The sequence below is a fragment of the Vidua macroura genome, chromosome 18, assembly GCF_024509145.1.
Source record: "Vidua macroura isolate BioBank_ID:100142 chromosome 18, ASM2450914v1, whole genome shotgun sequence".
Lineage (NCBI taxonomy): Eukaryota > Metazoa > Chordata > Aves > Passeriformes > Viduidae > Vidua > Vidua macroura.
In genome coordinates, this window is record NC_071588.1 from 970,795 (window position 1) to 995,891 (window position 25,097).

Consider the following 25,097-nt stretch of genomic DNA (forward strand, 5'->3'; position numbering starts at 1 on the left):
TTTATCTCAAGAAAGACTGATCTATCTGTGGCCAAAGAGCGGGTTTTGTTTTGTTGTTTCCTTTCATGTCTGTCTGATTCTCTTTCCACATCCATGCTCTGCCTTTTGGCTGGAACTCGGGAGGGAAAGGCAAAGTGAACCTTTCCCACCTTGCTTGCATAAATGGTTCATGTTTGCTGGAGAAGTCCTCAGCACTGAGCAAATGGAATTATTTATGGCAGAAGAGGAGTGCAGGAATATGTGACTACACTTCTTCATGACTGCAGAAATTACTTGCAGCTGCCCTCGTGTATGCTGTTCACAAGGCAGTTTACAAAAGGATTGATTTTCAGAATTCACTGGAAAGAAATGAAAATAAGCTCATTAATAAAGGTATCAGCAGAAGAGCTGTGAGGCACAGCCCTGTTGACTTGTTCTTCCTGACCAGACTCCAGCACATCATCAGCTCGCTTTTGGAAGCACTCGAGACAGAATCATCCCCGTTCAGAAGAGTTCACGTGAAGAGATTGATGCCCTACTTCTGCCCTGGGTATCAGTGTGGAAGTGTATGAAAAGATCATCAGGTGATCTTCAAAATGATTTTAAAGGATTGAAGTTGGTTATTTTTCTTCATGTGGGAGTGTCATTTATATTGCTTCTTGCTAGAGGCCTTCCATAGGAAAACATGAGCTGAGCTTCAAAGGTGTCTGTATATTTGCTGCTTTATTTATTATTTCTAGGACTAAACCAGTAGGATTTAATATTTTCCTGGATGTCTGCAAAGCACAAAACCTTTAATACAGCCTTAGCTTGTGAAAGATTTCCTTCTGAGTCACATCTAAAGGGGAAAGGGAGCGTGAGGAGGGGAAAGGGAGGGCCAGGGAAAGAAAAGCATTTGTCAGCTATTAGTTTAATCCAGGTTTATGTAGAGAAAAGGGAATAAAAAGAAACTCATCCATCTGTACATGTGAGTTCTGTCTTGGTAGCTCTGTGTGTGATTGCTCAGCAGAGGCAGGGCTGGTGTGTTGTTGTTGTTAAATGCAGATATTCTGATCACCAGCGCAGGGTTTGACACACCCACGGGACACTGAGTTTCACTGCTCTTGCCTCAGCTAAGAGGCAAGCTAAATATCTCAGCTTGAGGATATTACTATTGATTTGTAGACTATTTCTTCTCATTTTCTTAAAAATGTGGGTTGCCAGGTGCATTTTCAGTTACCAGGCAGATCCTGGTGCATCGGTAATTCCTGTGATCACAGTGATGCTGTCAGGTGCTCCCAGTCAGCCCTGCCAATGGATTATCTGGGATCAGCCTTTTGGGGATGGGGCTCCTCCAGGAACACTTGTGGGGTGTCATTAGAGGTTTCATCCAGCTGCCAAGGGTTTGAGGGCAGCCAGGGCTGCTTGGCACACACAGGAGTGAGTGCTCACGCTGCAGGCTCCAGAGGGCACGAACTGTGACCTGAAAACACCCTGGCTGTTCATACAGACCTCTCTGCATCTTTATTTCATAAAGCAGAGATGAACGTGGGCAAAGCTTCTCTTGAGCATCGCTGGAGCAGAGATGGGAGCAGTCAGAGCATGAGAAATCCATTTCCAGAGGGTGGCAGTACCCAGCCTGCTCTGTCTGGTGCACCTCGGTGAGAGATGCACCCCCAAAGCCCCATTTCTGCAGGCACAACAGGGAATGACCCTCTGCAGTGCCAGGCTGAGGGCACAGCTGCCCCCTCCCAAACACTAATGAGCCTGTGCAAATGCTGCAAGGGAAAAAGCAGCATCCTTTGAAAATGGATCCCTTTGGACCAAATCCTGTCCTTGAACATGCACGCTGAATTTCCATTGTCCAGGCTGTGCATGAATGCATTGCCTATGAGAAATTCATCCTTACATTTTCCTTTCTTTTCTGCAGCTTCCTGCAGGTTTTTGTTTTCCCTTGGTTTAACTAATCAAAGCATTCCTGCGTTGCTGCATTAGAAGGAGTTTTCTTGAGACCATTTACTGCTTAGTTTAAACTTATTATTCTTGAAAATGAATTAAATGAGGTGTCTAGTAAAATAAAAATTTGTGCTTTATTCACCATGTGTTTGGCAGGTGGCTGATACAATAGCTTTAGAAACTGTGCCATGTGTAGTTACAAGTGAGTGGAACTTGCACAGAGCACAGACACGGAGCACAGATCATCAGCCTGAAATCTTTGACAGTGGAGGAGCTCCATATGTTAACCTGAGCATGACCTTTTATCTTCGTTGAGCAGAGGATCTGCAAATTAAATACCAGTCAGTAATGAGAAATAGCCTGGTGTTTGAGCAAAACCAATCAGCTGGAGCCTGGGCAGACTAAAAGAGATAGAATTTTTACTTGTTCAAAGCCACTGACTCCCACTGTATGAGCAGAGGCCTTGCCCAGGACAGACTGGGCTGAGAAGGAGGTGCTTTGTGTTCATGTTGGTCTTCTGGGTGTGACAAACCACCCTCACTTGGCAAAGATGAGCATTTCCAATCACCAGTCTCTAAGGTGCAGCATTTAGAATTAGGACCTTCAATAGAAGGAACATTTTGTAATCAGTCCTGGCTCTCACTTTAGTGTGAGCAGAGGAAGAAAGGAGATATTTCCCATGCTGGTTTTGGATAATACTTTAACACTGCTCTTGAACTTCTACCTTTGCCCATCCAGGCTGACTCACAAAAACAGCCTTGGCTTTGCTTTCTTCTTTGCTGCCTATGGAGAGCTTCTCTTCTGACCTCAGCCTGTGCTGCTCTCTCCGTGCCTGATCTTGCCACGAGTGCCCTCTGCTCCCAGCTTGGGCAGTGCTGGAAATTCAGGTGGCATTGCCAAGGCCCTGCCTTTTCAGTACCTGCCAGTGGGTGCACAGCCTGTGCCTGGCAGATCTGGGCTCTGCTTCTCCCCACATCTGAAGCCAGCTTGGAATCCCAATGTCCCTTGGTGTGGGATTTAATGCAGGAGGGAAGTCCCAGTCCCTGGAATCCTCTTTCCCATTCAGGAAAACAGAATTTCCTACAGGTGTCAGTGGTGCAGTGTGGGGTGTTCTGCCTGCTTGCCTTTACAACACCCTTAGCATGGGATGAGGATTGGGATGAGCCCAGCTGCTTTTCAGAGTGTTCATGCTGGAATGGGATGGGGATTCCTGTGTCCTTAGCATGGGATGAGGATTTCTGTGCCCAGCTGCTTTTCAGAGTGTTCATGCTGGAATGGCTGGTAAGCTAAATCCCACTGATACAAGCCTGTTCCTATCAGAGCATTAAGAAAGAAGATTGTTTAAGTGTGCCAATGATGATAAGTCAATTAAAAAAAAATCCATGCTGTACAGCAAGCATGGAAACACCTCATTTGTTTGCTGAAGTCAGGTGTTCAGGGGATACCAACACTGCATTGTTGCCATCATTACAAAGCCTCTGCTGGGAATAATCAGAGTACCTCACTCTCCATGACAGCTTTTTGGAAAGCAGCTTGTGACAGACTATTTAATGAAGCAGAAAGTGGAGTTGGGTTTGCATTATAGAATACTGACATGAAATCCCATTCTAAAAGAAAAAAAAAAAACCACCTAACTTTCTAGCTCCTCTTCTTCAGATGTCTTCATTTAAATGCAAATAGCAACTTCATTCACAATGAAATAAAAAAAGCCTCTTTTTTCCCTGGGAAACAATAATGAGGGTAAATTTAAGTAATTTCATTTTTGTAATAAGATAATCCTTTTCAATGCTCATGGTAATATTATGATAAAGGTTGATTTTAAAATTATTATTTTTGAGTAAGGGAATGTATTTTTGGCTTTTGTAGAAGCAGGAATTCTGAATTCATTGTAACTCTGCCCAGATGCTGCTCCTGGGGTCAGAAAGTTCAAGGGTCTGATCTGGATTCCACTGAGCCCAGTGGGCAGATAATCCATCATATTATCTGCAGCTAAGTCTTGTTCCACCTACACTTTATTTGCTGATGGAAACGATGGTTTGGTTCTGGTGGGATTTCCTCGGCTGTTTGTGCACAAGCAGCTTTCAGCAGCCCAGGTCTGGCTGCACTTCCCCGATTTAGGGACAGGACAGGGAGGGGACAAGCTGATTATGGGCTCCTTGAACAACTGGTTTATCACTTATTGTCCCTGAGCAGCTCACAGGTGCCAGCCCAGACTGTGCCAAGGATGTCCAGTCGCTGCTGGTGTGGATCAGAGAGTATTGTGGTGTGCAGTTTTGCCTGGCAGTAAAAGCCTGTGTCTGGTGTGCTCTCTGGTGCCCTGAGGCAGTGATTCCAGCCTGATGAGCTGCACTGCCTCCAGTATCACCAGCTTGTGGTAACTTTACCTGCAGCTCCCCTCCACACAGTTACTCCAATCTTCTGCATCTTGCCAAGCTCTCAGCAGCTCCAAAGCTCTTCTCTTAGAAAATCCCAGGCAGGAATGGTTCATCTCAATGGAGTGAGGTCCAGGGTAGATAACATGCATGCAGAAAAGGAGTTTGAGCCTGTAGGTAAGAGGAGTAAGATTTTCTATGGCAGTTTAATATCCAGAACTGAAAATCTTGCTATGTAGCCGTGGAAGATCCAAAGGCAATAGGATATCATGGAATACAGATAAACAGCAAGGTGTTCCCAGCAGTCCAGAGAGCAAAAGATACTTTTATGAATGTATCCTGGGTTTCTCAAAACTCACATTATGAATGCAACTGCTAACAGATGTCAGAACACGTGTTGATACAGGTCCTGGAAAAGAATGTGCTCCTGCCTTCCAGGGGTTGCTCAGATCTACCCAGATGCCTCCAGCTGTCCGGGGGGATTTTCTGTCTGAGAATAACCCAATGTCATTTTTTCAGCCACGTACAGATCTAATAGAAGTGAGTGGGAAGACTTTAAAATCAGCAAGGACCATTTTCTGCAGCTGTTATTTATGAGCAGTATTAGTTCTGATAGCACTGTCAGCAACATGTATAGTGTTTTCTTGGTTCAATCAAGTCTTTCAGGATATTTCATGTTCATGTCAGTAATTCCTGGCTGTTTCTTCAGATTCAGGGTTCTGTCATGCATTTTGAAGTCTCCCTCACCTCAGCAAGAGGGCAGTAACACGGATTATGTCCAAGATGGCCATTGCAATATAATATAGATATACATCACCTGCATTTTGGTTTTCTTTCTATTGCAAATTTTTCCATTGTTAGACTTTAATTTGCACGTTAAACACATAGTTTCCCTTTATGAAGCCAGAAGGGTTTTCTTTGCAGTGCAAATGAGTGGCTCAATTACCCTCCTACTAATGGATAAAATGTAATTAACATTGTCTTGAGGCTAATTTTCATTTATGCTGCCATTCTGCGTAAGCTGAACATCATTCTCTGGAAAAAGTCAATGTGTCACTTTTATTAGCCCAGTTTGCACTTTAACACCAAGAAAATTAATTCAAGATACATTAACATACTTAACTTGAAATCCAGGGAAAGCATCTGAGGACAGAAGATAAGTCTGACGTGTCCTTTATGAAGTCCTGCAGTTTGGGGGTGCCTGATAAATGGGGAAGAAGGGCAGAGTGCACAAGGCAGCTCCCAGCCAGCTCTGAGCCCACTGAGCTTTGCATCCTTTCACACGTGAACAGCCAGAAAACCATTTCTGGGTGGACTTCCTTCCCATCAGCTTGTCTTCAAGGGCTAAAGCTGTGCTGTTGTGGTTAAGTTTTCAGGCCTGAGAAATACTGGCAGCACGTGTTGCATCCCTGTAGCACAGTGCACAATGTTTAGCAGTACATTTTGGGGCATATTTTTGTGTCTTAGAAGCCTGTAAGGAAAACCACTCCAGAAATACAGGCACTGGGTCAGTGCCTTCAGTGATCTTTTTCTCTTCTGTATGTTTTGAAATATCTGCTCCATGCTGCTTGGGTGGGACCACGGGGAGGTTTGTGCTCTCCTGGGATTTTACAGTCAGGTGCTTGTTAGGAAACATTTCTCCACGTTTAGTTTGTATTTTCCTTTGCCCACTTTCATCCTAAAGTTCCTGCTTGTAAGTCCTCTCTGGGCCCCTGCACACCACCCCTTTTCCTGCTTCTGTTGGGATGAGCCTCATTCCCTGCTCTGGGAAATGCTGTGCTGTCAGTCCAGAGCTCAGCTCTCCTGGATCTCTGCCACAGACTCTTCTAGCAATGACTCTGCTGCTGCTGCAGGGCTGCAGCTCCCCCGGGCCAGCTGCTGCACCTGGTCCCCATCAGTGCTGCCACACGGAGATCATGAACCTCTTGCACCCACCCCAAGAGCCCTCTCCCCAGCCAGAGTGGCCCAGCAGACCTCTGAAATCTCCCTCTTTTCCAGAGTGGCTCCTTGATGCCTGACTTTTCGTTCTGGTTGCAAAAACAGCAACCTGACTCTTAAATGTGTGTGGAAGTCAAGTGTTCTGCTCTTGTTTTTCAGTGCTTATGCATCCCCCACGGACAGGCGTTCAGCACCTGCAAAATTGAAACAATAATAACCCCAGTGATGAAGAGAGGCTGTGCTGTGATTATAGTTTTGCTTTGCTCTCCACTGGGAGCACCTTTTTACAGCAGCAACCTCTGTGTGGACACTGCAAAAAGAAGTGGGATGTGGTGAAGGCGTGCCAGGTGTGCAGAGGGAGATAAACTCACGTGGTTGTGTCACGACAGCAGGACAGACTGCTGTGGCAGAACATGCCTTTAAAAGAGGCTGGACATTTCCCCAGTGAAAAGCTCAGCACTTTTACCTGAGGAGTGCAGGGCAGTGTCCTGAGAGCTCACCTTCCCCAGAGCTGGCTCTGCACAGAGCACCCCCACCAAAGGAGTGACTCTTGCCCCTGGAGAAAAGGCAGCTTGGGGCTTTGCCATTTTTTAGGTACCCAGGAGCAGAGTTTGCATCAGATTCTGCAGGGTATGGACAGTAGCAGTGAACACAATTCAGAGTGAACTTCCAACATGTCTTTGAATTCAGGAGTTCTCCATCCATCACCTGCCTCTAGGGTGAGAAAACCAGTAACCATTACTGTTGTTATTGGACACAAAATGAGTGCACAGAAGCTTGGTAAGCTCAAAAGAGAGAAAGACCCAGTTTTATTCAAACATCTGGTGTTTCTAGAATTCCAGAGGTGACCGTGGGTTGGAGGATGGAATTACCACCTCTCCAACCACACTGGTCCAAAGATCAATCCATCATTTCTCTCCACCCCCAGGGAAATATGTAAACTATTCTATTTCTACATGAAATTATGTGGGAACTCTGATAATGTGAACTTTATCAGAAAGCTAAAGAAGTTTTATGAGAACTTTAAAACTTTTCAAAGTAACTATAAAAGAAAACTTAACACTTTTAAAAATCAGGGCAACAAATCACAAATGTATCCTGAATGCAAAAAGCAGCTATTATTGATGAACTTTTCCTTCTCTGCCTATTTTGAAGTCTGCTCCCAGGTGCAGACAGGGACCCAGCCCTGTGCTCTGCAAGAACAGTGCAGTGGAGGAGGTGAAATCTCCCTGGCTGCTCTCACTGCGTGGAAGGAAAACTTCCTGTAGGTTCAGGAGCAGGGAAACTTCCCAGGCACTGCTGTGCCTCCATCTGCTGCCCACTGCAGCCTGTCCAAGTGGCACCTGCACGTCGTGGTGGCTCTCTGGGAGCTTGGGGAGGAACCCAGAGCCTTGCTGCCATCCCAGCCAGTGAGCCAGGAAGTGTAACTCCTTAATTGCATTTTGGCAAAAGGCACGGTGGCCACTAGGTACGTGGCACAGAATGAAGCTTTAGCCCAGCTGCCTAATTTCAGCACATTTTCAGTGTTTCCAGCTCTCCAGGCTGAGCATGTGTTTTAATGGTTTAGGTCCAAGTGCATCAAATATAGGAAGAAAAGGAGCATGAGCACTAAATCCAGAGATAAGGCATGGTTTGCACCAAAGCAACAGCTTTCTTCCTCTGTTCTGGATTTGAATGTAGTTAGAAAAAGAAATATGTTCCAGAAGAAATCCAATTGCTGTGGCATTAAATATAAATATATGTGTGTGTGTGTTAGTGACAAGGCTGTAAAAGGCCTGGCTGACAAAGGGAACATGAAAAGACACAAAAGACAATTTTTGTGTGTAATTCCCAGCCTGGTCCTGTGTACAGATTATTGAGAAGCAGCTTCAAAGGGCACGTTTCCTGCCAGGGAGTGATCCTGGCAGGAGCTCTCAGCCCACCTGCCCCTTATTGTGCTCATTAAATGAGCCCTGAGCCCAGCCTCAGCTCATTTCAGTCTGTCAGCATTTCCATTCCATACCCATCTCCTGTGATGCCCTGGCCCCTTCCTTTGTGCTGCACGGAGGTTATCAGTATGCTCTGGACACTAATGTATTTTACAATATATTTAAGAAGCAACAGGATTTAAAATTTGCTGGAACAGTTTTGTCTGAGGTGGTGCATTAGCATTTCAAGTACTTCTTTTGTGCTAACCTCTTGGGTAAACCTTAATTATTTAAAAGTAAAAAGCTTTCAGAAATAGATGACGTTGCTAATTGAAACCGTCACAAATGAAAAACGAATGTAAATGCTTTAAGTTAACCCAAACAATTTGTCTGCCTATAGGGAGCATTACAGCAATCAGAGGTAGATTAACTATGGGGAGGAGCAGAGGGAAACAGGGAGTCTGTAGCAACACTTACTAACTGGGAGCCAAAACTCATTTGTTACAAAAGCTGTGTAGCCTCAGTCTTTGTGTTATCTGATGGTGTGCATTATTAGTGTACATTATGGGTATCTTGCATAATTTCAGAATAGTATTCCTAGAAATTTGCATTTTATTTTCCTAGTAGGAAAAAAACCCCACAAAACAAAAACCAGGAGACAATAAGAATCAAAAGAAATGTATTACCTTTGGACACCAAAATTCTGCCTAGTACTTTCCAGAAGATTAATTATTTTGAAGCAGTCCTTCAAGCTGAAGTTTTAAGGTTTTTTTTTTTCCAGTAAACATGCAGGGTCACAGTGGTTTTAGACAGCTCATTTAATCTGCAGCTTGAATACAAAGCACAATTCCTGCATTACCTGAGGGTAGTGCCAGGAGGGAATCCATCTCAGCACTGTTTGTGCTGCCACGGGAGCTGGGAGGTTTGTGCCTCCAGCAGCCTCTCCCTGCACCCCTGGGGTGCTCTGGGAAGGGCAGTTCATCCCTGAGCATCTCCCTGCACCCCTGGGATGCTCTGGGAAGGGCAGTTCATCCCTGAGCATCTCCCTGCACCCCTGGGATGCTCTGGGAAGGGCAGTTCATCCCTGAGCAGCCTCTCCCTGCACCCCTGGGGTGCTCTGGGAAGGGCAGTTCATCCCTCAGCATCTCCCTGCATCCCTGGGATGCTCTGGGAAGGGCAGTTCATCCCTGAGCATCTCCCTGCACCCCTGGGATGCTCTGGGAAGGGCAGTTCATCCCTGAGCATCTCCCTGCACCCCTGGGATGCTCTGGGAAGGGCAGTTCATCCCTGAGCATCTCCCTGCACCTCTGGGATGGCCCAGGAGGGGCCATTCCCTCCCTCAGGAGGGAATTCAGCCACCCCAGCTCCTGCTGCTCTCAGTGCACAAAGCAGAGGGGTGGTGAACTCTTGTATCCAAAGGCCAGGCTCCAATTTATTCATTTCTTTCCCACTGTAAGGAAACCTCCTTCTGTTCAGAACCTCTCTAGCCGCTTGCTGACCCTTGTTCTGCCCTGGCTCTGTGGCTGCACTGTTCCAAGCACGAGCCAAAGGCCACAGGAATGGAAGCAGGGCCAATCTTTCTTTATTCCCAGATTCCCTGGAATTCCAAACCCCTTCCTTGCAGAGCAGCCAGCACTGACACCTCTGTATCTGAAAACTGAGAGTGTATTCTTCACAGGGCTGGGGATAATTAAGAATTGTTCAGAGATAAGAGGAAAAAATGTTCTGGGCTGTGCTATTGAGTTCTGTCCATCCATCCTAATACAGTTTCAGAGCAAATCCCTCCATGCCATGTAAGCAGAGCATTAAAGGAAGCAGCACTCAGGATGATGCTGTAAAATGTGCTTTAATACCACAATCATTTATTATGCTCATGTTGTATCTTTCATAATAATAATAAATCTGAAAGCAAGTGTTTATGCAACATAAACCTAGCTTAAGGCAGACTGCAGAGTTTAGAAAGCTCCAAAGGCTGTTCAAAATCTCTTGCAGGCTCTTAAAAAACTTAAATTCTCAGGGTAGGATTTTTTCAGTGGAAGCTCTTCCTTTCCCTCCTGAGGACAGTCTTTCCCTCAGGTGGATGAGAGGGATATTTTTGTGTCCTGGAGCTTTGCTCTTGGATCTGTCTGAAAGCCTTAGGTTCCACCCAAAACTCCCCGAGCACCCGCAGCATTCAGTGCCCATCTCAGACCCTCTGGTGGAGTTTGGCTGGCTTGGCTCTCTCAGGCTGTGTCTGCTGAAGGCTTTAATTGTGCTCTGCGTGCCCAGCAGTGCCTGCAATGCCACCAGATGGACATTCCCAGGGCCTCAGGTGGTGGGAGCCTCTTTTAATCCAGATTGCATTTGGCCAGAAGCACAGAAACACACCAGGAGCCTCTTGCTGTCCCTGTAGGGACGTGTCTTCTCATTTTGGTTTCTCCTTCTTCGTGGAGCTGTTTCTGTGCCTCTATAGCTCCCAGCAGTGCCTTGCTCTGTGCCAGGCCATCCCCTGGCACCCAGGTGGCTCTGCTGGTCGATCCCGAGGGCAGCTGGGGGTGCAGGAGGGAAGCTGGGCTGCTGCCGTGGCTGGGACTGTGTGGGGTGGCATTCAGGCTCCCCCCTGCAGGCCTGGCTGTCCCTTGCCATCCCTGCCAGGTCCCCAGGGGCTGTGCAGTGTCCTGGGTGGGCAGGGGGTGTCCCCTGGCTGGGGTGTGTCTGTGCCTGCTGGTACAGGACATGGACGTGGGTTTTGGTGGAGCACACTCCGTAGGGGTGGCAGCAGCTCTTTGTCACTGCAGTGACCCTGCACGTGTTCCTCTGCCAGTGGAGGAAATAGCTGAAAGCAAAGTTTCTCCCAGGGTACATCCCAGCTGGAGAGTGTGGAGAATTCTCTGTCCAGCCAGCCATTTGTAGTATTTATACCACTCTGGTCCTTATTCTGGCAAGGCAGCGTGGCCAGGAGCACCTGGCTGGTGGAACCTCCCCTGGAAATGCCCTCTGAGATCAGCACTGCAATCTGTGGAACACTTGGGGTTCAGAAGGAGCTGTGCACATTTCCAAATTCGTGTGCTGCTTCCAACCCCCTCTTGCCTTGCTGCTGCTTCAGCAAGGTTGCCCTGATGCTGGAGGGCAGGGAAATGTCCCGTGTCACATCCTGGCTGCAGCTCCGTCACCACAAAGCTGTACTGGCACTCAGCAAAGCCCCTGCCTCTCCCAGATCAGGTCCTGTTCAGCTGACTGGCAATGGATTATATTTTGTATAATGAGGCATGATCTAGCCCAAGTATTTAGCATAATGGAAGAACAATAAATCATTCTGGAGCTGTCAGCATAAGATTTGGATGCTTTACATTAGGTAAATAAACAGTGCCTCATTACAGCAGGAGTTTGTGTGAAATCAGGAGGCAGGAATTGCATTACTTTGTTTCAATGGGTGATAATTATTTTAAACCATTGGAGTGAATAGGCTGTAATTCATTTGTACCTCCCTTTTGTCTGCTGCTGAAGAAGACTTGAGAAATTGCCGTGCTTGTAAGCAGTGCTGTGTGTCTGGCACTGATAAATGTATCAAACTCCAGCATGACTTTATCTGGGGAACAGATTTTGATAGCTTGCTAGGATTTAGGTCATTGGATAATTCAGTGCAAACTGCAAATCTTAATGCTATTGACAGAAGACAGAGCACAAATAGGCTGCACTTTCTATAAATCCCAGGCCTGTAAGTAGCTCTCCTTTCACAGATTTATGGTAAATGTCCTTGAAAGCTGTTCAGGAAAATGAGCACGCTGGCTCTGGATTGACAGGTTGGCTTTTCAGATTCATGGCACCCACGCTTGCCCCACAAGGTGTGTTGTAAAAGATCTGCTTTGTCAGGGAACGTGGATCTGTGCAGAGTACAAACTTTGTAGGATTTACAAACTTCCTGGGGTGCAGATCTGACATCTCCAGTGCACGGGGAGAGCTCCTCTGAAGTCACTTGGGGCCACGTGGCTGCCAGCCTGATTTATCTGGGGCTGGAGAAAGTTCCTCCTGCTCAGCTTTTTGAATGTTGAAATTCTAAACCGAGAGGCTGGGATGCACTCAGACACCCAGGAGCGTGGTTTGCGTGGAGGAAAGAAGTCAAAGCAATTTTGAACATCAAAAGGAAGGGTGACATTAGGTGAAAAGATTCATGATTTTCTAGTACATTATTTGGTTTTATTTAGCTTTAATTAAAACAAACCCCCAAAACAACAACAAGCTCTCCTTCAAGCACAGAATAAGCCAGGAGTGTGCATCTTGTGCACAATGACTTTTTGAGTCGTTCTTTCAGAGCCTGGTCATCTCCTCCGTGCTGGGAAGAAATCTGAATTGATGTGTATGATTACAAAGTTTTTGTTGTTTTTGTTTTGTTTTTTTTTTTCCCAAAAATTCACGTCTAGCCTAGCATGAACCACTGTGTGACAACAGTGAAGTGACATATGTCACACCTCAAGGAGAGCAGAGACTGCGTGGCACACTCTGCCTGGGCTGCTCTAAATCCTGGCCTCTGAGGGCTGCAGCTGACACTCCTTTAATTCAGCTGTGGAGCACAGGGGGCAAAAAAGCCTTTGCCAACCTCAGCACCTTCTCCAGCAGCTGTAAGAATTCCGAACTTTTGTGTTCTGTCACTAAAGCACATCCCTGGGGCTTTAGTGTCATTTCAGCGAAGATCAAGGAAATGAATGCCATTGTTTGTTTTCTTTAAGACCCGTGGGTTGGCAAAGCAAGCCCTGCTCATCGGTCCCTTAGCTCACAGAGGAGGGCGTTTGGACACGTGAATTAAAGCACCCCTGGTGTGCATTAGCACAGCACTGCTCTCTGAAGTGCTCCTGGAACTTTTAGCAGGAATTTTGTGTTCAGGCCCAGCAGTTACACATCTGAACTGCTGGAATTGCTGTAATATTTTGACAGATGGAGAAATCTGGGGGTGAAAGTAACGGTATTAATCATTTTGTCAGATTTAAAATCAATTAATGCCTGTTTTCTGCTTGTTCTCTGATCATGGAAGTTTCCTGATTTGAGATGCATGTTTCAGAACTGCTCATTTCCCAGGAAAAATCAGAATAAGATTAGTAGGCGTGCAGTGTGTACATTATCTGTAATAGCTGTGCTCCCTGTGATCAAAGGCAGAGCTTTTCAATATGCAGTTGCACAGTATCATGATCAAGAGCTGGCAAGAATAATCTCATCAGATCCATGTAGGCAGGGTGATAACAAGTTGTTTATAGAAATTAATAGTGTGAGCTTAAATTTTTGAGATCTTCCCATGAGTGTGCTTGACCTTTTCTTCTTCAAACACTGTCAGTTCATTTTCTGAGATTCCTTGGTTCTTCATCACTTACTTAGAGCCTGAAGCCAGAGTTCAGGTGTCACCTCTTGGTCAGGTGTAACTATGGTAACAAGGCAAGAATCAAGGTTTGTGGTCTTCCAGTGCATATTTTGCCTGGGGTTAATAATGACCCCAATATTGGCAGCATTTAAAATCCCCAAGCAATTACAGAAGGAATTGAAAGAAAATGAATGAGGATATTGCTGCTGATAATTCTGGACATCAGAGACCAGCTAGGAGGGAAATGAAGTCCTGTGCTAGATGGGGAAAGCAGAAGTTGAGGTTCCACTCTCAGCTTTTCTGAAGATCAGAGATGGGCAGGACGTGGCCTGGCCCCTTTTCCCTGCAGGGGTCCTGCCCAGCCCCCGGGAGCCTTCAGCTGGAGCCTGCTGTGGATTTGGAAAATGAACGTTTCTTTTTAGTTGAACCGAGAGAGGGAATTGTGGGAATCCTTAAAATCAGGGTTCTGGGAAAGCTGCAAAAGGCAGGCCTCAGAGACAGCAGAACTGTGATCAGAGCTGAGCAGTAGCCGTGAGATTTGTCAGCAGAAAAGTTATACAAGAAATAGAAAATAAGGACAAATAGAACAATGGTCAGTGTATTAATGCTTGGCTAGAATAACTCCCTAAGCTACAGAAAAGTATGTCTAACGAGATATTAGGAAGTTCTAAGCTTAAGAAAGGAGCTCTGTGCCTTGTGTTTTAAGGCTGACAAGCAGCATTGCATTGGAAATAAGCGAGCATTGTTTTAAGCAAAGGTATGTGTGCTTAGAATGTGGATAGAACGGGTGTCAACATGCTTTTGCTTCGTGGGATTGGTCAAAGAGCTTTTAAAGTGAGTTGTACCATTAAGTTCTTTGTCTGCTGCCGGGGCTGTGAGCTGCTGGCATCCTCCCATTGCCATAAGCGTGGAATGAGGCTGGTGCTGGAGAATGAACAGCTGGGGCCGCGTTCCTCAGCAGCCCCGTCCCGCTGGGGATTTGTGCACAGTCCCCTGGCTGGCAGCAGTGCTCTTCACTCCCTGGGGCTCAGCAGGACCCAGGGCTGCCAGGGCTGTGGCAGAAGCTCTGCTCTCTTCCTCTTCCACAGCTCCATCAGTTCAGTCCCTCTTCCATCAGTTCCTCTTCCACAGCCCTGCCACGGAGCTCTGATGCTGCTGCAGCTCCTGCAGGACAAAGGGCTCCCCTCCAGCCCTCCTGGGCTCTCACTTCTCCTCTTCCCAGCAGGGATATCAGTCACACCTTCCTGTCCGAGCCACAGCCGTGAGGGTTTAAACCCCCTGGTCCTCTGGGCTGCTTTGGGCAGCTCTGCCTGAGAGGATCTCAAACGAGCTGCCCCTCGGGCTGCCAGGGGTCTGGCAGGATCCCGCCAGCGTTAGGAGACTCCAAGTGGTTTTCCCCGTTATTTAATTAGAGCTGGCTGGTATCAGCTCGTTGCAGATGAGCTCCTGACACCGCTCTCTGCACGGGTGGCCCGGGTGGGTGCTGAGCACACCTTGGGCTGGAGCTGTGCTGTGTCCTCCTGCAGCCTCCAGCAGTCAGAAATGCCTGGTCCTGCTCCTCCACCCACGTGCGGCCCGCTGATGAATATGGATTAAATTGTGTTCTAAGTATTGCTTCTCTGATTGCAATTTCTGGTCCTCCTCGTGAAATGGTTCGTCTGTTTTGTTTGTGTTATCAATGGGAATGCTTTGAAAATTGCTTTGGTGCTAAGGAGAGCAGGAGGAAAACATTGCTTCACGGTGAGCATTTTGAAAGAGTGTTTATACCCAGAGCATCAAATTAATTTCCCCAAAGAACAGGTTGAGCTGATCAAAACCAAAAATGATCATTGGTTTTGCACATATTTGAATACAAATAATTTAATTTCAAGAAGTCGGTTAAATGCAGCAGCTCATGGTCATTTCCATATTTCCCCAAGCACAACATAATTATTTTCTTAGACTCCATTTTCTTGGTTTTAACCATGGAATAAGCTGTAGCATCCTTTTCTCTGGCATGCAGGCAGGTGTAACTCAGTGGCTGGGCAGAGCCAGGGCACAGCCTGAGCCCTGATGTTCCTGATCTCAGTTCCTTGGGGTGCCAGCCAGGGGAAGGGGAGCAGCAGCACATCATTCCTGTGTTTGCATTTTTCATGTTTCTCTGCAAAGCTTTTGATCCTCAGTTGAACTCCTCTGAGAATCCTAATAGAAAATAGTTAAAAGCTCTAAAATATCAAAAAATTTTGCCAGATCTTTGTAGGTTCTCAGAAATCCTTTAGCATTTGTGACAATTGACAATCTGCAGCAGTCACATACTTAGTTTTTAATACATTATATATACATTTATGTATTTTTTTTATATGTGCCTCATCACTGTAGTGAGTGAATCGCATTGCAGTTGCCCAGTACACTGCAGGCTGGAGGATTATGATCTTTTGCTAAGCACAGAGAAGCTTAGTCAGAGGTCAGAAGTGTTCTCCAGCCCTTTCAGGGTGTTTGTGGCTGGAGCAGGAGTCAGTGTCGAGGTCAGCTCTCCTTCCTCTCTGAGTCCTTTGGTTCCACACCTGGTAATTGCTGCCCGATTCCTTAAACTTGTTCTGAACCTCATCTCTACGAGGGCAAGGGTCATAAACAGCAAAATAGACTGAAAAATGCCAGGACGTGACTTGGATGACAAAAGTCTGAATTTGTCATCCCTAAAAGCAAAGTTATTTAACATAAGAAGGGCAAAAAGCCCTTCAGGGTAAGGCTGCTCCTCTGAAGGGCTTAACAATTAGGATGGAAAAGCTCCCGAATGAAGGAGAGCTGATCCAACAAACACAAGAGATGAGGTTGCAGTTGGGTGATTTGCTCTGCACAGTTGCAATTAGCTAACAGGTCAAACAGGAGAATGCCCAATATTCTGAGAATAACCTGTGTAAAAATGGTAGCTAGTGAGAAAGCAAACCATTTAATTTGATCACAGGGAGCTTTACCAGTCATTTCCATTAAGCCATACACTCCCAGAGGCTGTGGTTTTTTTTGAGTCCAAGCAGGTGTGTGGACCTGCCAAAAGCTTTGAGAGACTGACACAAACCTCCCTCTGTGGGTAAATGTGAGTCTAATTACAAGGAGTTAAAGTAGAAACCCTGACATTTTCAAAGCAAGGTCCAGATTCTGATGTGAATGGTTCAAGTGTGACACCCAGACTCATATCCAGACTCGGAATTTCAAGGAGCCTGATCACTGAAGTTGCTCAGCAGGCAGATCCCAGGCAGCTCACTTTGATTGAATTTTAATGGAGTAAATTCACTTAACTACATCTGTAAGGAAGAATTTAGGTGAGCAACAGCACACAAGTTTGAAAATGTTGTGCTTTGGCTTTCTGTGCAGCCTGGGACAGTGGAAGGTGTCAGGGGTGGATCTGAGGTCCCTTCCAGCCCTTCCAGTCTGGGATTCTGTGTGAGCTGGGCTGAGGGGAGCACAGGGCAGTGCTGTCCAGAGGAAGGGGTCACTTGGCAGACAGCAGTGCTCAGGATACCAGAAACAATATTTTCCTGGGTAATTATGTAGAATAAATAAGCCTGGTACAGAATCTGTTCACACAGTTGAGGAAAAGCAGATTTTAATTTCTCAGCATACAGTTTAATGTGAGCAGAATCTCTAAACAGAGAGTTGACATTGTTAGCAAAGGTAATATTAGATTTGAATGAGAAACTTTGTATGGTTAATTAAAAATCAAAGGCACAGTTATAACAGAAGTAATTATCCAGGAGTATTAAATCAGTTGCAAGTCCAAGCCCATAAAAGAATTAATCAGGAATAATTTAATATTTGATATTGAGGGCTTATATTTTCCACTAATGCCAAAATCCATTCCATTAACCAGTACAATTCTTCAAGTCTATCTGCAAACAGGGTCCCTAAAGCAGGACAGTAGGGGAACAATCCAATGGGAAGAAGCTTTAATTCTTCTTTCACAGCGCAGTTCCAGTAAACAGAGGGGTGTTCCTGTTGAGAGAATCCCTCTGGCTGAGGCCAGGGACTGTTCTGATCCATTTCTCCAGCAGTGGCTGAGAGCAGGTGCCAGAGGAATGGTGTGAGAGCAAAGGAAGCTGTGTTCCAGCTGTGCAGCTCAGCATGCTTGTGATCTAGGGGTGTGATCCAGTTTTCTTCCATTAAGTAGTTTGATTTCCCTCTAAACTGCAGTGGAGGTCAATCCATATAAACGTTCCTGTTTTCTGTAGCCATGGATTTCCTGATGCAGCTACATTATTTGGAAAGACACAGTCTTTGTTTTGAGCCCAGCCAGCTGATTATTTTCCCTTTTCACTTGTGATGGAAGACCATGAATGTCTGCTCTTGGTTCTGTTTCACCTTACCACTGATCCTCTTGTGAATTCCTGTTGCAGCCTCTCTCACTCATCTTTTTTTTTCCTTGCCTCACCTCTTTGGCCCCTGTGGGGCCCTCCTCAGTGGTCCTGGACATGCACAGGAAATAAAAATAACTCAAGCAGGTAAGGGAAGGAAATCAGAAGGGATGATTTCCTTTTTGTGACGTGGGAGTTGAAATGCTGGGGGCATGGGGGAAAATCCTGAAGCAGAAAGCAGAAAGACATGAAAGCAGCACTGAAAGATGGGGAGAGTGGGATCACCCTCTAACTCCTCCTGAGTTAGCAGCCTCGCTGAACTCAGAGCAAGCCACCACAGCTTCTGTGTAACTGATTTTGGAAAGAGGCTTTTGTTCAGCCAAGCTGTCCTTCGACAAGGTGGGTCAGGAACTTTGTACAGATTTTGGCTGCAGGGCCTTGAGCTTGCAGTAAATTTTGAACTAACAGGAAAACCTGACCAAATAAAAGCAAAAGTCAGATTGTGTTGGTCCGATGCGTCTGGCAGTGTCTCGGGGAAGAAGCAGCATTTGTTATTGTCATCTAAAGACTCTTGTCTTCTGTGCAACCCAATGAACAAGCTTGTCACACAGCAGTCCCGAGCCCCTGCAGCCATTTATCAGCTGGGCAGGCTGGGAGCAGGGAGATAAACGTGGGCACACCAGGCCCCGTGTCTGAGGCAGGTATTGATCACATCGGGAGCTTTATCAACTCTCAGCAAAAGGCTCCTCACCTTCCCCTTCCTTCCTAACTGTGAACTTAACCCTGCATGACTTACCTGGAAAAAACCCATTCCTCAAGCAGGGATTTCTTACCTTTCAGAATTTTCAAAAGAAACCCCAAAAGACCTTGGGGTACTCCCAGTGGGTTTGTTTCAGCTTGTGCCCTCTCACAGGGCAGGCGAGCTGTTGCCCGCCAGGTTTGCAGGGAGAAGTTTGCAGCTGGAGTCAGCAGAGGCAGGATGAGTTCTGGTACACCCAGGTCTGACCTGGAGCAGCCTGCCCTGCACCTCCAGCAGCACCAGTTCCTGCCTCTGCAGGGTGGCTGGGGCAGCCTGGAGCTGTTCTGGTCACAGCTTCAGAACCATTCCAGAGTGAGCAGCTCTGAGCACAGGGCTTTATTCACAGGGGGCTTCTCCTCATGTTTCAAATGAGAAGAAGCTGGAGGAAGAAAATGAAACTCTTACTCCTGCACCGACTTCAGAAGAATTGCTGGGTGCAGATCTCTGTGTACACCAGATTAGGAAAGTACTTTAAATGTCCTGGGTACAAAATATGTAATTTGATGTCAAGTCCAGATTTATTTCCTTGAGGACATCGGACTGATACCAACACAAGTTCTCTCCCAATCCTTCTGGAAGGATTAGGCATTAAACAAGAGTCACAGGACACACAATATGGTCTTAAAGGCATTGAATCTGAAGCAAGCATGTTCCCCAGGATATTATTACAAGATTCTTCATGTCTTTTTTCTAATGGCTTTTTGGATTCCCTGCTTTCAGCCTGCCACAACCAGCTTTACAAGTGTCCGACCTCTCTTTTTCTCTGTTATTAATTTTTTTTCCTATTGTAAAGCATTCTTCTGTCTGTCTAACTGCTTCTTAAGTTTATTGCTTTTTTGTGGTGCTGTTAGGGATTTTATTTCCCAATTGGTATTACTTTTTAACCACTCATGTAAATCTGTATCAGTTCAGATTCAAGCAGAAAAAACAATTTGTCACAAATCTGTAAAGGCTAAATGATCAAAGCAGAGCTTGCAGGCTCACTGCTTTCTTTCTCAGCTTAATTCTAGACCTAAAAATGTTTTATCTTCATTCAGAGTCTGATACTGCCCTTTACCATAGCCTTTATGTGTGGCAGGGAGTCAAGTGTACGGGTCACTTCCTTGGCATATCTGCGAAATCAGCAAAGTTGCACCCATTTATATCCTGGCAGTTGCTGCCACTGGCTAATCACAGAGAAAAAGTTCTAAGTGAGTAGTGCCACTGAAGTCCAGGCACAAAAACACCACTGTGGGCACGGAATTTGTAACTAGGGAGATTGTTAGAAATAAAACTTTGGTTTCTGTGTTCTATTAAAAAAACCCCATCATTTTCTTCCCGAGACCAAATGCAAAAAGCTGAAGATTTGGCTCCTCAGCTGGAGGGATGGCAGTGTTAGAACCAAAATGCACGGGGATAAATGGGTTTTGTGCTTAGAAACAGGGTGTGAGTGCCCCTCTCAGCACGAGGGTGGCTGAGGTTAGCCACAGTGGCAGGAGGGTGCAGCCTCTGCAGGCAGGACCAGCCTCCTTGTCCCGTCACTGCCATGGATTTCACAGGACCCAAATTGCTGTGCTGTGACCCAAATTCTGTCCTGGCCACCATGGTGTCCTCAAGAAGGTCATGGTCACATGTCTCAGAGCAGACTTTGGCCCCATTTGCCATATGGGAGCTGGAACATCATCGTTTTTCTGAATGTCCCCGTTGTTTATTTTTGTGTTTCTGTTTAAAGCTCAGCTGAGGAGCTAATTACGAAGCCAGCAGAGCCCGCTGGCTGCAGGCTGCCCCCTGCTCTGCCCTGAGTCTGCTCATGAATGAATTGTTGGGTTGCAGGCGGCTTTCCAAGGCCCTGTGATGGTCCCAATTTAGCTCAGGCTGCTTCTTGCCTGACATTCCTAAATATGAATGTGCCACACAAACTGCCAGGCCGGTCTGGAAGGGAATTTTGGAACAGGCAGTTTAGTCACTTCTCTGCAGAACACGAGTTCTCTTTTCCTTAAAACCCTTTTTCTTCTCTTTAGAAAAGTGAAAAACTGGTTTGGTCCTTGCTCTGTGGCTCTGCCAAGGGAGTTTACAGTAATTGCTACATTTGGGCAGATTTCATCCCTGCAAATCTGCTGTTTTCTCATGGTCACTGCATCATTTTCTCCTTGTCCTGCCACCCCATTTGGTCCGTGGTCGCTGTTGCTGTCGGGATTTTCCCTGTGCAGCAGGGCAGTGGGATGGCAGAGCTCCAGGGATTGCTGATGGCTTTGCCCCTGGAGGCTTGGGCAGCTCATAACCTCACTGCTTCTCAGCTTCCCCTCTGGAACGCTGCACGAGCAACAGCAGAACTTCCAGAATGATGGGGAAATCAACCCAGAGTCGATTAATGTGTTGATAAATCGATTTCTTGCTCTTAGAGGTCTCTTTCACCTCTGTGGTTCTGTGTGCTCCTTGATTTGCCTGCTTTACTAAGGAGTCTTGCTTAACCCCACGGAGTTAAAGCAAAGCTGTGGGAGATGGCAGGAGAGAAGAATCGAGCCTGCTGGAGATTTGCAGCATCCTGTAATCACTGTGGCAGAGCTGAATTTTAAGGAGGGCTGTAAAGTACCCAGCTCTGCAGGTGTCAGGGGAAGAGCAAGGAAGAGGTGCTGTTAGACATCACAAGCTGGGAAAATTGTAGGAGATAATGGAGCAGCCTGGGAGGAGGGAGCAGAGCGAGGTGGCAGGGAGGCAGTGGCACTGTGTGCCCGGCTGGGGACAGCTCCCAGGGCACAGCTGTGTGAGGGGGAATGCTCACAGGGAATGCTGCCCTGCCCTGCCCTGGGCACGGGGCTCCCAGGGTCACTGCGGGATGTGGCGGTGAGCACCAAGGCTCGCTGTGCTGACCTGGCATGGAGGGGAATGGAGTGTTGCACAGCAGGGCTCCCAGGCACAAACACAGCCCTGGAAAGCCCTGGCAGGCAGAGCTCAGCAGATGTGTGCTCACATCTTAGGGATCACACCCAAGTTGTTCTCAGGTGACAACGTGTCTGTTGGTAAAACAACAGGAAAAGCTAAACTTACTCAGAAAATGAATCTCCTTTTGTTCCAGCTCTTCTGCATTTCTCAGAGGGCTCTGATGGGGCCTGATTCCCACAGGCCAAGCCTGGGGCAGCCTTTTAGGGGAAGCCTGTTCCCCAATAACACCAACACCCATCACTTACACCTCTGTGGTGCTGTGATGTGCAGAATGCAGCAACAGTTCTGCAAGGAGCCTCCTGCAGCTCCATGATCGCTGGCTCCTTCATGTGATCATGTTTATCATTCCTGATCTGCAGCACCCATAGCCCTGGTCTGTGCATAGCCCTGGTCTGTGCACAGGCTCCATCCCACACGTGGTTCCGTGGGAGCTGAGGATGGATAACGGGGGGACAATGGAGCGTGGGAGCAGAGAGGGCTCTGCTGCAAGAGCAGCCTCCGTTCCCAGCACTCAGAGCAGCATTTGCTGCATGTCCTGCATTGCACAGACATCCCCCAGCCCTGCCTCCTGCAGCACAGGGCCTGTGGAGCCTCTGTCAGCAGTTAACCTTCCCTGTTCCCTCCCTGTTCTGTGCCTCTGAGTCCTTCCTGCCCCCCTCTCCCATCCTTGGCACCCTCAGCTCTCCCCCAGCTTGTCCCTTGCTGGCTGTGACAGGGCAGAAATCCGTGGTGGCCAGAGCAGGGCAGGCAGGGCTGCCTGGTGGAGCCCTGTGTGCAGCCAGGGAATTCTGCACATCTCGGGGCTCCCTGGCTCTGGAAAGCAGAGAATGACAAAACAAAACCTGCCAAATTCCTCTGCTGGCTATTTCCGCGTCCCAAGGGCTGCTCTGAGGTGCTCCTTGTTGGCCAGGCCCCAAGGAGCCGGATGGCAGATGGGGAAGGGTCCCCAGCTGTGTCTGTAGAGTTCCCTTTGGACCATGGAGCAGAGGGGCCAGCACAGGGTGGGAGATGGGGAAGGGTCCCCAGCTGTGTCTGTAGAGTTCCCTTTGGACCACGGAGCAGAGGGGCCAGCACAGAGTGGGAGATGGGGAAGGATTCGTGTGCAGCTCAGGATACAGCCTGGGAATGGCAGCACAGCAAGCTGTGAAAGAAACACAATTGTAAAAAACCACATTAAGCAAGGCTAGTGATTTGTTTAGGGATGTTTAATGCTTCCCTCTGTGAAAGCAGAGCTGTTTCAGTCAGTTTGACCCCCATCATGCTGGCTCTGCTACACATCCCACCAAACATTTACTCTGCTGCACTGCATTGCCAGAGTCTCGTTGGCATCTTTGCTTTGAAGTGGTATCCCAGAGCTTTCATTTTGTCAGTGGAAATCCCAACATCATATCCCACAGCCCACCCCTCGCAGAGCTCCAACTCCTGCAGCACCAAGCCTCTGCCTTTGGCTTCCCAGCTGAGAAGCCAAGAGCCTTTCTGCTGGCCCACGGAGACCCGGGCCCCGTGTGTGAAATCCTGACTGGCTGTGGCTAATTTGGCACAGCGTGGCCCTGTGTGTGAAATCCTGACTGGCTGTGGCTAATGTGGCCCTGGCCCTGTGTGTGAAATCCTGACTGGCTGTGGCTAATTTGGCACAGCGTGGCCCTGTGTGTGAAATCCTGACTGGCTGTGGCTAATTTGGCACAGCGTGGCCCTGTGTGTGAAATCCTGACTGGCTGTGGCTAATTTGGCACAGTGTGGCCCTGTGTGTGAAATCCTGACTGGCTGTGGCTAATTTGGCCCTGGCCCTGGCCCTGTGTGTGAAATCCTGACTGGCTGTGGCTAATTTGGCATGGTGTGGCCCTGTGTGTGAAATCCTGACTGGCTGTGGCTAATGTGGCACGGTGTGGCCCAGTGAGTGAAATCCTGACTGGCTGTGGCTAATCTGGCCCTGGCCCTGTGTGTGAAATCCTGACTGGCTGTGGCTAATTTGGCACAGTGTGGCCCTGGCCCCGTGTGTGAAATCCTGACTGGCTGTGGCTAATGTGGCACGGCATGGCCCTGTGTGTGAAATCCTGACTGGCTGTGGCTAATGTGGCCCTGGCCCTGGCCCTGTGTGTGAAATCCTGACTGGCTGTGGCTAATCTGGCACAGTGTGGCCCTGTGTGTGAAATCCTGACTGGCTGTGGCTAATTTGGCATGGTGTGGCCCTGTGTGTGAAATCCTGACTGGCTGTGGCTAATTTGGCATGGTGTGGCCCTGTGTGTGAAATCCTGACTGGCTGTGGCTAATGTGGCACGGTGTGGCCCTGTGTGTGAAATCCTGACTGGCTGTGGCTAATTTGGCCCTGGCCCTGGCCCTGTGTGTGAAATCCTGACTGGCTGTGGCTAATGTGGCACAGCATGGCCCTGTGTGTGAAATCCTGACTGGCTGTGGCTAATCTGGCACAGCATGGCCCTGTGTGTGAAATCCTGACTGGCTGTGGCTAATTTGGCATGGTGTGGCTCCGTGTGTGAAATCCTGACTGGCTGTGGCTAATTTGGCTCTGGCCCTGGCCCTGTGTGTGAAATCCTGACTGGCTGTGGCTAATGTGGCACGGTGTGGCCCAGTGAGTGAAATCCTGACTGGCTGTGGCTAATGTGGCACAGCATGGCCCTGTGTGTGAAATCCTGACTGGCTGTGGCTAATCTGGCACAGCGTGGCCCTGTGTGTGAAATCCTGACTGGCTGTGGCTAATGTGGCACAGCATGGCCCTGTGTGTGAAATCCTGACTGGCTGTGGCTAATTTGGCATGGTGTGGCCCCGTGTGTGAAATCCTGACTGGCTGTGGCTAATTTGGCACGGCATGGCCCCGTGTGTGAAATCCTGACTGGCTGTGGCTAATTTGGCACAGCATGGCCCCGTGTGTGAAATCCTGACTGGCTGTGGCTAATTTGGCACGGCATGGCCCCGTGTGTGAAATCCTGACTGGCTGTGGCTAATGTGGCCCTGGCCCTGGCCCTGTGTGTGAAATCCTGACTGGCTGTGGCTAATTTGGCACAGCATGGCCCTGTGTGTGAAATCCTGACTGGCTGTGGCTAATTTGGCACAGCATGGCCCTGTGTGTGAAATCCTGACTGGCTGTGGCTAATGTGGCCCTGGCCCTGGCCCTGCCAGCCTCCCCAGCCCCAGCACTGTGTGGCAGCAGGGACCTGCTGCACCTTCGGGCAGGCTCCCAGCCCCGCTCCTCTGCAAGGTCTCCTGTGAGGGGCACCCAGCCTGTCCCTCCTGTCATGGTGTCTGGCAGCCTGCTGGGGGAAAGCCAAGAAGAAATCCTCCCCAAAGAGGTTTGTTTGTTTCCTTTTAAGAGCAAGCTGTGTTGATGATCAGCTAAAGCAGCCTATCTAGGGACCGAAATCAAGTATGCACACACGGCTTCGTGGAGTTACAGTTTGGGGCCTGTGAATTAATTAGCATTTCCTCTGAAGAACCACAGCCTGACAACTCTGAGGCTTCCTGGGCCTGACTCTGATAAGCAGGGAAGGTGCATGACAGCTCCCTGGCATGGTGGCAGCCTACTTAGCACTGCAAACCACCCAAACACCAAAGGAGGGCTCCCCAGAAGGATGC

At 47.9% G+C, this 25,097-nt stretch overlaps 1 protein-coding gene across 2 annotated transcripts in view; it reads left to right on the forward strand.

Annotated features, from left to right (window-relative positions):
* Nucleotides 1–25,097, forward strand: part of LOC128816506 (transmembrane protein 132D-like) — a 200,982-nt gene that overhangs the window by 129,413 nt on the left and 46,472 nt on the right. The window contains exon 1 of one of the 2 annotated variants that reach the window (XM_053994169.1): nt 24,774–24,814. The exons of the other annotated variant lie outside the window; for it this stretch is intronic. The gene's annotated coding sequence lies outside the window, so the exon portion shown is untranslated. Of the gene's footprint in view, nt 1–24,773; nt 24,815–25,097 lie in introns of those variants that run through there. 2 annotated transcript variants of the gene reach the window in all.